We start from the raw sequence: 14,048 nt of genomic DNA, 5'->3' as shown, positions 1-14,048 counted from the left end.
CTCCAATTTTCATGTGGCCCACCACACCCTTCACAAGCCATAACCGAGACCGCTTTTGTCATTTCCAACTTTTTTATTTTTGAAGAAAGGGCCTCGATTTGGGCTTGTAAGGAAGTGTTTTCATCAACCTTATGGGCGCCCAGGGCAATAGATTTATTGCCTCGGGGAGTGTGCCACTGGAAATTGGTTTGAGCAATTTCCTCAATTTGGTTATATATTTCATGTGGGCGGCGATTACCTAAAAGTCCCCCGGAGCTAGAGTCAAGTGTCTGCCTTGTGTGTGGCAACAACCCATTATAGAAAGTGGATACTTGTTGCCATATCGAAAGGCCGTGATGTGGACACTTTCGCAATAGCTCCTTGAACCTTTCCCAAGTTTCATATAAGGATTCCCCGTCCTCTTGTGAATATGTATTAATTTCAGTCATTAATTTAGCCGTTTTAGCGGGAGGGAAATACTTATATAGAAATTTTTGGGCTAGTTCATCCCAGGTATTTACCGATCCAGCTGGGAGGGCGTTAAGCCAAGCTTTTGCTCGGTCTTTTAGTGAGAAAGGAAACATTCGAAGGTGGATGGCGTCATTTGATGCTCCATTGATCCGAAAGGTATCACATATTTCTAAGAAATTAGTAATATTTAGATGGGGATCCTCGTCCGCAAGCCCATGGAAGGTTGCGGAGTTTTGGAGCATTTGTATCAAATGCAGCCGAAGTTCGAAGTTATTGGCTTCAACATTCGGTGCATTAATAGCGGCGCCGAGGTTACCTACGGTGGGTCGTAAATAATCCATGAGAGTACGTTGATCCGCCATTGGGGGTGGATTTCCCGAAACTTTCTCTTGGTTTTTGGCTTTTAGTCTTTTTCTAAGAAAGCGTTCGGGTTCTTCTAGAGGTTCTTTTATGTCCTTATTAGAACTGGAGCTCATACACTACGTAGGGGTGGCGTTTGGTTCCAAGTCCTGCAATAAAAACAAAAAAAAAGAATGCTGGTCAGAAGGTTCACCACGGCCCCGTGCTCAGTGAACACGGCCCGTGGTCGGAGTTACAGTGATTGTTTTCCAGATCCCAGTTACTGGAGAGTTGGACACGGCCCCGTGTTGCACCGACACGGCCCCGTGGTCAGCCTTCTGTAACTTGGAAAACTAAAAACTGCCAGTAACGACGCTGGCCACGGCCCGTGTCCGACCAGGCACGGCCCGTGCTGAGCTCTGTAGAAGCTGAAAAACTGAGAAAATCCTAAAAAAATTAAAAAGAAAAAGAAAAATATGATTAGGCCGTTGATTCCTAACTTTCTTAAAATCCTTGTGTCCCCGGCAACGGCGCCAAAAACTTGATGCGTGTGTAGTGTAATATATTTTAGATGTATATTTTAAGCCCTTTTTACACTTTTAGCCAAGTTTTAAATTTATAAAACACGATATTCACTAACACTAAACACACATATGGGCAAGTGCACCCATCGTGGACGTAGTATAGTGTTGCTAAGATACCGAGGTCGTCCAAGGACACAAGACTTTTAGTACCGGTTTATCCTCAACGTCTAATCAAATCAAAAAGTTAGAAAAGATTTTTAAACTAAGAAAATGAAAACTAACTAAATGCTGAAAAATAAAATAAAAATAAAAACAGATAGACAAGATGAATCACTTGGATCCGCCTCGTGTATTAGTATAACCTTTGATTATTTTCGCACTTTTGCACTTGTTTAAGAGATTATCTTAGTTATTGTAGTAGGCCCCTCTTTTGAAGGCGACGTTACCCTCAACCCAGTAGTTTGAGTCAGCAAGGATACAATCCTAAAGGGTCGGATTATTGAAAGATAATGAATTAAGTTATTAATGCAAATTATGGTAGGCCCCTCTTTGGAGGTGACGTTACCCTCGACTAAGTAGTCTGAGTCAGCAGGGATACAGTCCTAAATAGCCGGGTTATAGTATTAATAGTAGTTAACTTATGAGGGGGTCAAAGAGTTTGGATCCCCGCCATCCAATACCTATGGGTATTGAAGGAGATCCTACTAAATTTGACCCAGGTCCCTTGCAGGACCTCTAAACGCTGAACAAGGGCAAGACCCTTACCAAACCGTTCCCTTAACCCCCGACGAGGTAGCCAACATACCTCCATATAGACCGTGGAGATATGAATGGTGAAAATCTTTTATTTTATATAGACAGTAAAATAATGCCAAGACACCACAGACAAACGATAAGGAAAGATCACCTTCAACATAAGCAACTAGTTATTAAAGTCATTAATATAAAACCAAATAAAAAGTGCAAAAGATTAAAAATAAAAAGTATTATACTAAACACTTGTCTTCACCAAGTGATGTAAGAGACTTAGGCAAACATGGTCTTGATTGTCAAGAACTCTTACGATCAATCTTGGATCCCGAGACGACTCACACACTCTATGATGGACAATGGATGATGGTGTTGTGATGGTGGTGGGTGGTGGATGAAGTGTGAGAGAGGTGGTGTGCCAAGGGATGAGTTGCAATGAAACCAAGCACTCCTATTTATAGGCTGAACAGAAGGCCGGGCACGGCCCCGTGTCCGCTAGACACGGCCCCGTGCCTGTCTGACATTCTCTCTCTTCATTAATTGTAATTCGCAATTACAATTAATGCGCCTGCTGTACTTTCGCCATGCCCCTGTGTTCACTGGGCATGGCCCCGTGGTGGGCAATAGAAGCTTCTATAGGTTTGTCTTTTCTGCTGCTTCTTGGGCACGACCCCGTGCTGGCTGAGCACGGGGCGTGTTTAGTCTTCTGCCTTCTCTATTTTGCTTGGGAGGATGCTGTTGAGGGGTCGGGCAATCCACTTATGTTCCTTTTCTTGTATTTATGTTAGATTTAGCTGTCTTTTTGCTTCTTTTGTGAATTTGAGCTCATTTAATCCTGAAAATACAAAAGGAAGACAAAAACACTCTTTTTCAAACATTAGTACTTAAAAAGGGTTAGTTTTATGCCTCATTTGATGTAATTTATATGTTGCATTTTACACACATCAGTAATCTCACCGAAACAGTAAGAATTATTAAGTATTTTTTTTTGTACAAATTTATTTCTTAATAAAAACTTATAATTTAAAATTTTTTTAACAGCATATTGAAGGCTGGGTTGGAAGATTGATGAACTGGAGAAGTAGAAAGCTACAAAAAGACCCCTTGTTAAATATGCGTTGGACGATTCTACCACCAAAGTTTTATGAAAGCTTGTTACAGTCCGTTCCAAAAAACATAGCTAGCTATTGCAATGGTAAATTAAGCCCGTTTCCATCTTTTTTTGATGTTGATTATGTTTTCTTCCCAATACCGCTCAACAATAAAGAATGGTTGCTTATAAGAGTAGAGTTGGAGACCCAACAACTGCTTATTTACCCATGGGAGAACGTTTGTGCCGGACCAAAATACAGGACTGTCATTCACCCTCTTTTCAGAAAGTCGCTGTATATTTTGGAGCAGTTTTGGTAAACATGCGATACTGGAAAAAAACTGGTCAACAAGAAAAATGCATCACATTCGAGCTTAACGACGAATATGTAGTGTCTAACGGATCACTGGCAGGTAATGAAGCTGTGTACGTTTGTATGCTGATAGAGCATCTGGTTACGGATAAACCAATTAATCTAGCAGGCGATATTCAACAAAAGTTTTTAGCTTACAGAAGGTTCATGGCTGATAACATGTATTTTTGGCGGTGTTTACCCCGTCCAAAAATGCCACAATTTACTTTGTGTTTGTATTTAATTAGTCCTATTTATTAACTTTGTACCTATTTGGGTATTTTGTGTTTTTCCCTTTTAATTTAAGTTAATCTTTAATTTTCTTTTATTTTTTCAGTAAACATTAAGCTAGAAAACACAATATAAAAAAATATGGTTTATTTTTTTTAAACTTTAGTAATATGCAGAAATTCTACAAAAAAATTTATAAAAATGATATAAAAATTCAGTCAAATTACGCATGACTATCTCAATTTTTTTTTATTATTTTTATTTATATACAATGTGTTATAGAAAATTATTCTTTTAGTAAAAATTGATAATTTTGCTGGGGCTGGCTGATCCCGAGCTAACCGATTTAATGATATATGGGTGTTTAGTATGTACTGTAATACTCAATTTAGTGTTTTTTTTTGTTGTTGTACTAATCCCGAGCTAACCGATTTGGTTGGTTTCGGCTGTTTTTTTATTTATAATACTAATTTTCTTGCCGTTGAAAAAAAAACAAAAAGATAGCAGGTGACATCTAATTAAATAAGGTGACATCTAATTTTGTGCAAAAAAAAATAAAAAGGTGACATCTAATTAAAAGTTTATTTCATAAACTACATTAATAACATACAAAACACCTAATCTACTAAAAATAGCCTTAAGATCTCCCACTCCGAGACACGTTTGAAATCCCGCCGAACCTGGTGCCGATAGTTGATGAGAGCGATTGTAAGGTGACGTCCTCATCGATGTCACCACCCAGGTACTCAACCTCGTTGTGAATATGCTCAAACCGCAAACAATCTGAACGTATCACCCTAAATCGTGAGGACAAAGCATCCACGGTTCGGTTATGTGCCCCCGTATGTGCTGTGAAATGTTGCATTACCCTCCTCCATAAACCGCCTTGTCTATGGCTTTGAGGAGTACATACTGCCTCGACAAATGACTCGCAGAGGGCGAGATCTTCCTCGGCTGTCCAGGGGTTATTTGCCATTGTTTGTTAATTAGGTTTGGTGAAAGCTTTGCATTTGGAAAGTGGTAAACGGCTCACGTGGAAGTGTTTATGTGAGCATACAATTGAATTGGTTTGTATTTATAGTAGGGACATTTAGTTATTAATATATTTTATTTGTTTATATATTTATCAATGTATTTTATTTGTTTAAATATTTATATAGTAGGGAAAACGGCTCACGTTTAAGTTTATGTGGAGCATCCCATAACATTTTCACATTCATAAAACATAATAACTGTAAAATAAATAACAACAAATATAATAAAAATTATTAAACGTTATACCACTAAATTTTATTACATAAGTAGCACTAAAATAAACAACACCAGCAACACGTCCACTCTTCAAGTCCCCGTTGTAAGTGAGTCCTTAAGGAGGCGGAAGACCATACCGATAACACGGTGTGATTCTAGGTGCCCTTTGTAGATGAGTTCTTCACATTTCTGAGAAGTTCTCTCACCCTTTAAGGGTTAAAGCGATCACATCCGTGTTAACTGCCGTGTACCGGTTTCAATCGAAACCGACATTTCTAAAGCTCAGGAAAACGTCATTTTCAAAACATGTAAATACCTTTGTCTCTATTTGTAGAATATCAAAAGCAAAAGAAACCCCAAAAGAAATCATTGTATAGCGCTACTTGGATTTTCGAGGGGTATTTATATACCGAAGATTATAAAAATTATAAAAATCAAATTATTTGAAAAAGATATGTTGCCAAGCGTCCGTCTGACGCAAGACGCCTCCGAAGCGTCTCCCCGACGCAAAAAAGTAGTGCCATCTCGTCAACCTCGAGGAGTCTATCTGACACTTTCCCAAGCGTCCGTTGATGAGTCTGTCCATTGCGTCGGCCGGCCCATTCCAGTGCGTCAGCCTGACTCGATAATTATTTACTTTTTTTTAGTTTTTCCTATTTTAAAGTTAATCTTTAATTTTTCTTTAATTTTCTATTATCTTTAATGGTAAGAAAATTATCGATTCCAAAAAAATAAAAGTCATGTAAGTTAAAACATGCATTTAGTAAACATAACAACTGAAAAAACATGCACTATCTAAATTATTTTTATTATTTATTTATATGAATTTCAATTGGTTCTTAGGTTTGGAGAATGTAAGTTGCTTTTAATGGTAATTCATAAAACATAACAACTCTAAATTAAAGAACACCAAATACAATAAAAATTACACATCATACCACTAAATTTTATTATACAAGTAAAATTACACATCATATCACTAAAAATTACACATCATACCACTAAATTTTATTACACATCAAATAAGGGACCCCCTCTGTAAGTGACTTCTTCAGGAGGTGGAAGACCATACCGATAACATGGTGTGATTCTATGTGTTCTTTGAAGATGAGTTCTTCCCATTTCTGAGAAGTTTACTAACCCTTTTTCATCAACACCAGTTTTCATGTGTCCTTTGAATATGAGTTCTTCCCTGCTACCGGTTTTCATCAACACTGGCATTTATAAAGCTCAGTAAAACGTCATTTTCAAAACATGTAAACGCCTTTGTTTCTATTTGTAGACTATCAAAAGAAATTAACATATGCATTGTATAAGGTTGCTTGGAAAGAAAACATCTGATTTCCAAGGGTATTTATATACTGAAAATTATAAAAAAGTATAAAAATCAAATAATTTGAAAAAATATGTTGCCACGCGTTCGTCTGACGAAAGACGCCTCCGGAGCCTTACAAATTCCCAAGCGTCCGCCGACTCATTCATGTACTTTTTTACTTTTTTTTTGAATTTTTTATGTTAAACTTAATTGAAAGTAAAACATCAAAAAAATGATGGCAGCGGGACTCGAACCCCCGTGCCTACCGTGTCCAACCCAACATTAACACACGCATCAATTATATTATTTATTTTTGTTAACATTTGCTAAACATAGCGGCCAGCATACAGTTGATCAGCCATAAATCTTCTATATCTCATACAAGCATCTTGAATGTTTCCTTCTTCCCATTTTAGTGAACGGTTTTCAACCAGATTTTGTAGTAATATACATACGATAACCCTAGAATTTCGCCGAACGTGACGAACACACGTAGGCCATACAACATCTCCAGCATATTCTAATGCGTCAGCCTCGCTGAGTCCAATTTTTTCCCAGTAACCTATACGTTCTTGAAACCAAAGGAATGCTGACTCGAATTCAATAAGAGTTTGGTATATTCTCTGGTGGATGCAAAATGAATCACCACAATTAATTGCATCGTAATTGTTTGTATAATAAACAGTTATAGTTAGTGGCGGCATTTCAATCTTAATAAGGATCCAATTTTCTTCGTCAGCTGACACCGGTATATATACCTGACAAACGTTAAGTTAACATTAATATTGTAGTTTCGGGAAAAAAAAATTACTATTATTTTTAGCTCCCTTTTTTTACCATATCGTATCCCACAACGCAGGATATATTCCGCTAGAGCCATTTACATATCCGTAAGCATCATGATGTTGTTCTACAAGGAGATTGAGAAATTGAGGTGGGAGCACCGTCCAGCGATACCTGACTAATGAAGTCGCAATTCCGGGATTTTCATTTTTCTTCGACTGCACGAGCCAGTTACACCATGCTCCGACATGCTGTGTATAAAATTTTGATATTTTAACCTTTTTATTAATATAAAACTTAAATATATTACACAATTACCGTTTGTTGAATAAAACCGTTTCCGCAAAAACCTAATAGGCCACCCCACCAGTGTTTATCTAGAGGTTGGCTCCCAATATAGCTGGAACAACAGGAAGAACAATCACCCTCATAATAAAACTCAAGAACATTTGGAGACCAATTTTCATGCTGTTGCTTATCATTGACCCAGATAGTGTTTTCGACTGATTCCGGTATGTTACTGGAACGCCTCCCGGTTGCCATTATGCTCATACACACTAATGGACAACGTGGGCCAATATATATAGGCTAAAAATTTAAAAACTTATATTTAACTAATATCTTTAGGTTGTAATATTTTTACATTGGAAAAATTTATGTTTAATAGAATAAAAAAACAAAATATATATATACATATTAGAAAAATCAGCCGAGCCAAACAAATTAAAAGAGTCGGCCAAGCCATTGGAAGCGTCGAGGAAGCCATCGGAGGAAGCGTCGGCAAGCCGTTCGAAGTGTCTAGTGTCTGGGAGGCAAAACTTTTAGGAAGAGATGATGCGTCAGCAAAACACAAAGCCGGACGCATCAATATACTTTTTGGTTATGATGCGTCGGCCACCGACGCTTGAACATTGTCGGACACGTGTGGGACATGTGTCAGCTTGTATGAAATGGACGCATCAACATGATACACGGACGCTTCCGAGGCTGTGAGGAGCTTCCAAAGACGCAGGAAGGTGACAATTTTGCAAATGCACTTGGTCAACAGACATTTTGGTAATTTTCCCTTAATAAATTGTCCCTTGTGGTGGTAAGGTGGTGTTCCTTATCTCCAAGAGATACAGGGTTCAAATCATGTATGACGCATGTATACGAGTATAGTTTGCTATTAGAAAAATGAATAATATAATTAATAAATTACACAAATCGTTTACTTTAATTTAATTTAATTCACTCTTTATTTCTTGATCTTTGCTACGTTTTGCATTCAAAAATGGTTGTGGCATAGCTTATTGCTCATTTGCCTACCGCTATTATGTATTTTCTCACTTATTGAAATGCTAATTTATAACAAAAAAAAAACTTCAGTTATTGAAAATTTAGGATTCGAATTTTCAATTGGGTTGATTAATTTAAGGTTTGGATAATCATGTAAAATGGTCCATTTAATCAACCAGTTGGTTTTTTTTATTATTCCACAAAGTTAATACATATTTGAAAAGGATACAATAAACCTAATGGTGTGACAACCGGTAGTTTACGCTCTTAATTACGTAATTAACAGGCGATTAACGCGATAATGAATAGTGTTTAAGACGTAGATTACCTTAATTAGGCCTTTGGAGTGCCTAGGAACGTCTATTCGACTATATAGTGCGCGTAAGGTGATTTACGGGAAATCTGCTGAATGTTAAGCGACAACGAACTGATGCCGTACAAAATACAGACAACGCCGACAAGTACGAATCTTATACGAGTATGTTGTGTTTATAAATTTACTTTTACAAAGTTATGGTGCTTCCGAACGACACAAAACGCAGACGCGAACTAAAAACGCGATGGTAGGAAACGCATCGGCAACGAAACGGAAGCGATAGAAATGCCTGTCACCTTCAAAACTTACATTTTACGCTATATTTAGCTCCGTATTGAAATTTTAGTAACTACAGTCGAAACCGGATCAGAAAACGAATTAAAAACGGCAATGAGGTAATTTTTCGCGATTTTTTACCGCAACCGTCTAACGAGGGCGTCCAACATCTAATACCGACACTATTTTATATATTCTTAAATCAAAAATTACAATTCACAATATTTTTACGATAATCGGGTTATGATAACGGGTCTCGTAGGAACGAGCGGGCCACTTTAAACACGAGAATTGGGCTTGTGGGCCTTGGGCCCAAGCCCAAAACTCACAAGACTAAACCTCCTATATATATAAGACCTAAAGGTCTTTTAGTTCCCATTTTACAAACAAAGCAAACAACACACACCCACCCCTATGCTCTCTTCTCTCCGGCAAACAGTTCCGGCCGGCGATGACCGGCGATGACAGAGATGGTGGCGGCGCATCCGCCTGCGACGGTGGTGGTACCATTTTCCGGCAACAGCGACGGCACAGCAACCCTCCTTGTTCGATCTGTCTAATCGGACCACCACCACCATCGTTGGATGTTGGTGATGAGCGACGGCTGGCCCAAGAAGGCGAAGAGAGAGAGAGAGAACCGGCGGACCGGCGGTCGGCGTCATTGACCGGCGGTCGGTATCATTTTCCGGCGGACTTGGTCTCTATCCGACCAGTTTCACCGATTTGCTGAAGATGATGATGTTTTCCGGCACGACGGCGACGGCGTCGGTAGGAGTGACGACGGTGGGATGATGGTCCAGCGGCCGGAGACTCGGACCGGCGGTCCATGTCTCGGTCCGACGTGTATCCCAATGGGTTCAGGTTTTTCAGGTTCAGTCTCATCCAGGGTCGGGTTCGGTTAGCTCAGTGGAGGTTCGAGTCAGAATCGGAAGTGGTGCGGTCGACTCAACCGAATCAACTCAGTCAACTCAGGTCAACGGGTCAGACCTGGTGTGGTTCGGGTTCAGCTCAGATCGAGTTCGGTTCAGTCAGATTGGTCAACTTCAGATGCGGTTCGGGTCAACTCGGTCAACCGAGTTAACTCGGTCAACTCAAAAAACGCGAGTCAACCCGGTTGATTCGGTCAACTGGTCAACTCAGCTTATCGACACGAAGAATTGGTAAATATTGTTAGTAACACGGATAAATAATTACGTTAATTAATAGTTTTTATAATATTACCGTGAAAACGAGCTCGAGCCGAATAAACGACGAAGTGATAACTTGGATTTACAAATTTCTTTGTTATACAAATTTATTATACGCAAATAATGTTGAGCGAATTGTTGAATTCTGATAAAATAACGACAACATGTGTTGTCGGGGGCGTCCAAAAACAAAGGAAACTCTGCCCGTTTTTCGAGAAAATCCGTAAAACAAACCCGTTTTATTATCAAACAAACTTTCCGATGCAATTAAACTTTTAGAAAGACAAATAAAATATGCAATTACTTTTGACAACGCTTTACAAACATACGAAAACTACGAATGCGGATATTATTTGCAATAATAAATAACTTTATATATTTATTTCAACCGCCTAAACGGCAAGTACTCGTATTTTGATAATCATCATACGAAACGCGATATACATAATATGAGTTTGTTCTGTGTTATTTTCATATAAATATTCTTTTTATATGCGCACGACTTCTCGGAACGACTAACATTATTTTGCCGATATATTGATATTTTTGTATGAACATTTATATATGTCAAATTTCTCAAAAACTAAGTACTTTCAAGACTTAGTAAATTATTAACGGTATCAAACGAGACTTAACGCGTATAACTTAGTCATTTTCATTAAGTTAACAAGTTACCGTTGAATCGTTCGGTTAACGATTCGGTAGAGCTTGGTGACACGTAGTTTGGTTACCGCGTTTATTTAGAAACTTATAAGATATTCCATGTTAGGAATATTGTAGAATGCACGCTAGCGAGTCATGTCTTGGAAACGACATCACGAAGTCGTATTTAGCTAGCTTTGCACAAGGCAATCCAGGTGAGTTCATAACCCCACTTTTTACGGTTTTACATTTTTATAAATGTTTTCGGGGTGGAAAGACATGCACGTTTTTGTAGAAACATACAAAGTTTTCGATAAACAGAGATTGCATATTTATAGACAAGCACGTTTTGCAAGAACATAAGAGGTTTTTGAAGGAACAAAAACTACATATTTCTAAACCATGTTACAACACGTTATAACTAACACAAATGATTTGTGATTTTTATTGAACTCAAATGGTTTACGAATGATTTATACTAAAGATACCGGTTTTACAAAACAAATGGGTATTTTCGAAATGTGAATGATTTTCATGAGTAAGGACGGGATCGTCCTGGTTATAATACGGGGCTGGGTTGGTCTGCGTTTCGTAAAACGAGACAACCCCGTGAGTTCATGTCCCCCTTTTCTCTTAACTATTTTTGGTTTTATAACTCTCGGGGGTGGAATACATGTTACGAATGTTTAAACGGTACAAAATGAGTTAATTAGATCATGTGAGCATAGATTGAATTTGAAATGCCATTAATTCTTAATTTGGGATGAAGGTTAGATCTAATGGGTACGGCCGAACCCCACTCAGGGTACTTATGACCACTTGAATGCTTTGGTGTCCCAGTCGAGGTGAATCGACAATGGTCAAGGTGAATTGACATAGTCGAGGTAAATCGACAATAGTCAAGGTGAATTGACATGGTCAAGGTAAATTGACATAGTCGAAGGGGAATTCGACATAGTCAAGGGAATCGACGAGGGTATAAGCTTACTCATTTCGAGTGCTCCCTATGTCTTCACATGCTTTAATGTCCTTGCAAAACTTTAATTGATCTGTTCATATTCTCTTACAAACATACATACATATTTTCAATGATTACAAAGATTATTTAGAGCTCACAGTGTTTATATATAAGGCCAAGAAAAATGATTTTTCTGTATATACTCGGCAACTTTAAAACCGGTTATCAAAAAGATTTGTTTTAAATCTTTTCTAAAACAAACTATGAACTCGCTCAACTTTATGTTGATTTTTTCGCATGTTTCTTTCTCAGGTTACTTTTTCAAATTATGGCACAGTTGGAATAGGAGAACCATGTGGAGTCGAGTACTTAGCGGGCATTCATTTATAGAAGTCTTAGCTTATTTGCTTCCGTAGTGCAATGAAGATGCCAGTCCAGTCACGCCAGCTCTGATAATTTCGGGGTGTGACAGATTGGTATCAGAGCTATAGGTTATAGCGAATAAGGTTTTCTGTAGGAATACCTAGGCTCTAACCTCAATTTTCTCTGGGACTTAGACTATTGAGACTTCGAATACATACAGAACGCCTAAGACTCGAATATGGTCTCCAACCGTTGCCGAAAAACAAACAGTCAAAATTTTGTTTTTAAACATACGCTAAAGTTGTGTTTTACACACGGTACACAAAACAGTCGCAAACAGTAAACAAAACTTTGAGAGTTTAGGAAACATGCATTTAGAACATTTGGGAACTTATGTTGAAGTTCATTAAATGTCATCACGTAGGAACCGCGATTATTAACTCGGGCACACACTATTATCCATATTGTCTATGATATTCTAACTTCCCGAGCAGGCAACCTACGCATACGAAACGCTAGTGCACGAGAATACATGGAACTTAAATTTTACGTCAACGGATGTCAGAGTACATCACATTCTACGCGGAACGAAACGCTAGTGCACAGGTATACGTGAAACTTAAGCTATACATCAACGGAGGTTGAAGTACGTCACATACGACTTTCAAGGTAAAGTCACCGAGAAGACACTATGGAGCATTTCAACGATGATGCTGATCCTGTCAGCACGAAAACTATCGATCAGGAAGCGGCGGTTGGCACGCGGTCCTGCAATCACACGAATCACGCCAAGGAGAAGACGTATGTCTTCGCATTCCCCCTATCTTATTAACGACGAGTACGCCATGTTCGACATTCCATGGTAATGTCACCTAACAACCGGTCATCACACGCAACCCCAGGTAAAGTCCTCAAATTTTTTTTATTGAAATTTCGACTTTCACATTTACTGAGTAGATTTTCGCATCTCTACTCCTCTTAATGGTCATTATATCACGATCTTTTCTTTCATTATAGCGAACACTCATTGCTTCATTTCTTGAAAAATTTTAAATGTTACGCATGTGGTTTCGTTTCGAATAAGCGTTTCATCAAAGTTTAAATATTGTTTCGCTAAACCTAATTATTGATTTGTGATTCGAATGACTCGCATTATCGTAATTGTTGTCTCCTTTGTTATCAAGTCAACACATTTTCTTGAAACTTCTTTTCCTTTCAAGTTACATACATGGTTTATCTTTGTAACCATGCCGAAATTTACTTATCGAAACATATATTTATTGTCGGATTGCGCTGAAACCAAGTTCAATTGTTTGAACTTGTCCATTACACATGTTCGATTCAAAACACCATATGCTGTGTTGAAAGCATCATATTCGAATTCGTTTTAACAAGCGTTTCATTTGCTCTGAGTTGTAGTGGACTTGTTTGGTCTACGACTCCATTAAGTCGTTTGTTGATTTCGACACCTTGTGGTGGTATTTTCACTAATTTGAAGCTTGTGCTAATCTCGTTTACGTATCTCATGCACGGATTTAATTATTTATTTATTGATTTGCTTTAAATCCGCATTGATTTATCATATTACAACAGTCTTAACACACTCGTGTGTTAAGGCAATGGTACACAAATTCATTCTATGTTCCGGTGTACCTACTAATGGTTCTTTCATTATCAATCGAATGTTTTGCGATATCCATTGCTCCTTCATCTTCGATCGAAAACATTATTTCACTGACGTTTCATTTTTCAATTGAAAAATCTTATGATGTTGTTAGAAACAATTTTTCATATTTACTTCATTGCACTTTCAATTGATTTCAAACACGGTGAGATTGCTTGATCACCGCTATTATTGAATTATTTAAATCACTACGACACCTTGTGGTGTCAGTACAAACTTGTAGCTTGGGCTAATCATGAATGAGCGTTTCATGCAAAAC

At 38.1% G+C, this 14,048-nt stretch overlaps 1 non-coding gene across 1 annotated transcript; it reads left to right on the top strand.

Moving 5' to 3' along the window:
* The first annotated feature begins 327 nt into the window (after positions 1-327).
* Positions 328-434, top strand: LOC118482435. The gene has a single exon (XR_004868474.1). It is a non-coding gene; the product is annotated as a small nucleolar RNA R71 (small nucleolar RNA).
* Positions 435-14,048: the final 13,614 nt, after the last annotated feature.

Source organism: Helianthus annuus, chromosome 9 (assembly GCF_002127325.2).
Source record: "Helianthus annuus cultivar XRQ/B chromosome 9, HanXRQr2.0-SUNRISE, whole genome shotgun sequence".
In the NCBI taxonomy this organism is placed as follows: Eukaryota; Viridiplantae; Streptophyta; class Magnoliopsida; order Asterales; family Asteraceae; genus Helianthus; species Helianthus annuus.
The sequence above is the reverse complement of the archived record's forward strand: the minus strand, read 5'-3'. Positions and strand labels throughout refer to the sequence as shown.